The sequence below is a fragment of the Xenopus tropicalis genome, chromosome 9 (genome assembly GCF_000004195.4).
Source record: "Xenopus tropicalis strain Nigerian chromosome 9, UCB_Xtro_10.0, whole genome shotgun sequence".
Classification (NCBI taxonomy): Eukaryota; Metazoa; Chordata; class Amphibia; order Anura; family Pipidae; genus Xenopus; species Xenopus tropicalis.
This window is the reverse complement of record NC_030685.2, coordinates 80,781,548-80,785,479: the sequence shown is the minus strand read 5'-3', so window position 1 is coordinate 80,785,479 and position 3,932 is coordinate 80,781,548.

Sequence of the window (3,932 nt, the reverse complement as noted above, 5' to 3'; positions counted from 1 at the left end):
CCGTCACAAATTTTTTCATCCGTTTCGCAAAACAATCCACCAATGGCGAAACGCGGAAATTCACCGCAAATCCATGCCTGGCGAAATATTTCGTCCATCACTATTTATGACTTATTTATTGAGAAATTCCACAAAAACCCCACTAGCCCCGCCCATCTGTTCCACTTCCTGCTGGCTGAATTCTCTGGATGAGCTGGGGAGCCGGTGGCACTCAGCACACTGCACTGTAGGATAGGAACCAATCAGCAGCTAGGCTGACCTGATAGGGAACTGAAGCCTGTCTATGCTTGTGTGAGTGCAGGGTGTGATTGGCTCTCCCCCTCCTAATGTGCTTCTGGCAGGGACCGTTAGGACACACCCACCCCTCATGTGAAACCCAGACAGGGACCTGAGAGGATCTATAGGGAGCTCCAATAAAGGGGCCATTTTTACAGAGAGGATTAATATTTAGCCCAAAGTGAAACCAGCACCGGATATTATTCATAATTGCCTACAAAATTAGCATTTTCCCATTTATCCAATATGTCTCCTTTAATATATAAATACTTTTATTGGTTACATAGTTACATAGTTACATAGGGTTGAAAAAAGACCAGTGTCCATCAAGTTCAACCCATCCAAGTAAACCCAGCACACCTAACCCACACCTACCAATCTATACACTCACATACATAAACTATAAATACAACCACTAGTACTAACTGTAGATATTAGTATCACAATAGCCTTGGATATTCTGATTGATCAAGAACTCATCCAGGCCCCTCTTAAAGGCATTAACAGAATCTGCCATTACCCCATCACTAGGAAGGGCATTCCATAACCTCACTGCCCTCACCGTGAAAAACCACCTACGCTGCTTCAAATGGAAGCTCCTTTCCTCTAATCTAAAGGGGTGACCTCTGGTGCGTTGATTGTTTTTATGGGAAAAAAGAACATCCCCCAACTGCCTATAATCCCCTCTAATGTACTTGTGCAGAGTAATCATGTCCCCTCGCAAGCGCCTCTTTTCCAGAGAAAACAACCCCAACCTCGACAGTCTCACCTCATAGCTTAAATCTTCCATCCCCTTTACCAGTTTAGTTGCACGTCTTTGCACTCTCTCCAGCTCATTAATATCCTTCTTAAGGACTGGAGCCCAAAACTGCCCCCCATACTCAAGGTGAGGCCTTACCAGGGACCTATAAAGGGGCAAAATTATGTTCTCATCCCTTGAGTCAATGCCCTTTTTTATACAAGACAGCACTTTATTTGCTTTAGTAGCCACAGAATGACACTGCCTGGAATTAGACAACTTGTTATCTACAAAAAACCCCAGATCCTTCTCCATTAAGGATACCCCCAACACACTACCATTCAGTAGATAGTTTGCGTTTATATTATTTCTACCAAAGTGCATAACTTTGCACTTATCAACATTGAACCTCATTTTCCAGTTTGCTGCCCAGTTATCTAATTTTGTCAAATCGCTCTGCAAAGCGGCACATCCTGCATGGAACTTATAGTTTTGCACAATTTAGTGTCATCAGCAAAAATAGAAACAGTACTGTCTATGCCCCCCTCCAGGTCATTAATAAACAAGTTAAAAAGCAAAGGCCCAAGGACTGACCCCTGCGGTACCCACTAACCACACTGGTCCAATTAGAAAATGTTCCATTTACAACCACTCTTTGTACTCTATCCTTCAGCCAGTTCTCTATCCAATTACAAATATTATGTTCTAGGCCAATATGATCATTAACCTTCTGTGAGGTACTGTATCAAACGCTTTAGCAAAGTCCAAGTAGATGACATCAACTGCCATTCCAGCATCGAGGTTCCTGCTCACCTCCTCATAAAAGGCGACTAAATTAGTCTGGCAAGATCTGTTACGCATAAAACCATGCTGGCACAAACTAATAGTATTGTGAACTGCAATGTATTCAACTATCCTATCCCTTATTACCCCTTCCAAAAGTTTTCCTACTACTGATGTCAGACTAACAGGCCTATAGTTTTCAGGCTGAGAACGGGATCCCTTTTTAAATAACGGCACCACATTAGCAATCCACCAGTCTCTTGGCACCATGCCAGACCTCAATGAATCCTGAAAAATTATGTGAAGAGGAAAAATTATGTGAAGAGGTAAGTTTTCTCTTTTTCACTCTACTGTATATACACTGTGGCAAGAATTTGAATTTGAAATTTCAAAAGGATATATATTTATACAAACTTGACAATATCAAATGAGTAGGGTTGAGTGAATCTGTCCCATTTTGCTTCGCCGGAAAAAAAATTGCAGAAGTTTGAAAAGATTTGTGGAACGGCGAAAAATTTGCGAAACACGTAAAATGATGATTGTGAAAAAAGTATTAAAAAAAATTGTTGTGTGTGTCAAAAAATTGTTGCGCAAAAGTACGTGTACAGCTACAATATGGGATCCATTATCTTTCATTTGTGGGGGGGGGGTGGTTCAGTCAAAACTTAGAGAGACAGAAGGTCTGATGGAGAAATGTAAGTTAGTACAGGTGGAGATATACACTATTATGTTGAACCTAAAAAAAATGGCAGAAAAGTCACGAAGACCCTGACTTTTTCAATTTATCACATGAAAACCGCAACTTTTTTGAATTCTCGCACAAAAAAACATCTATAGAAATCTGAGGCCTCTACACTTTCAAAGCAAAAGAAAGATGTTCCAGGAAAGAGAAGGGAAATCTGCCCTTGACTTCTACACAATCTCAACAAGTTTTAGTTGGCAAATTGTCGGATTTCAATTTTTATCCCTTTGGACATTTAGGGGCACATTTACTAACCCACGAACGGGCCGAATGCGTCCGATTGCGTTTTTTTCGTAATGATCGGTAATTTTGCGATTTTTTTTCGTATTTTTTGCGATTTTTTTCCGCGTCTTTGCGATTTTTGCGTAAAAACGCGAGTTTTTCGTAGCCATTACGAAAGTTGCTCAAAGTCGCGATTTTTTTGTAGCGTTAAAACTTGCGCGAAACGTCGCGCCTTTTAAGTTTTAACGCTACGAAAAAGGCGCGACTTTGCGCGCAAGTGTTAACGCTACGAAAAACTCGTGTTTTTACGCAAAAATCGTAAAGACGCCGAAAATCGCAAAAAATATGAAAAAATCGCAAAATTACCGAAAAAGTCGCAAAATGTTCGTTTCCAATCGGAATTTTTCCAATTCGGATTCGAAATCGTGTCTTAGTAAATCAGCCCCTTAGGGGCAGATTTATCAAAATGTGAGTTTTGAGCTTGAAATATAAAAACTCACTCATGTTCTATTCCTTCCTACGGGATTTTTAGGAGCAAATTTAGCAAATGGTAAACTCTCACTTTCACCTATTGATAAATACTCTTGTAAAAATCCCATAGGAAGGAATAGAACATGGGTGAGTTTTTTTATGTTTTAAGCTCTAAATTCACATTGTGATAAATCTGCCCCATCGCAAATCTCAAAAAAAGTTGCAACATTTTTCCCCCTTGACTTTTATTACTAAAAATCCAAATTAGAAAAAAATTCCCCCCCCCCCCCCCAAAGAGTATGAAGATCCAAGATATTTAATTTATACTTCTACCTGTTTCCCAGCATGGTTTGTGCTACAGTTGACTAGAGAAGATAATCATATATATAGGGATAAGGTTGATAGAGACACCCTGGGGCTCATTTATTAACACTGGGCAAATTTGCCCATGGGCAGTAACCCATAGCAACCAATCAGCTATTTCCTTTTTTCAGCCAGCTGCATGTAGGACAATGAATTCAACAATTTGATTGGTTGCCATAGGTTACTGCCCGTGGGCAAAGTGTTGATAAATGATCCCCCCCCCCGTGGGCTATGGGGCATATGTGTATGTCAGGTAGTCGGGCTATGGCAACACACATTTTTATATACAATTTATAAAATCCCAGAACATTTATTCGACTACTGCCACCAATTCCT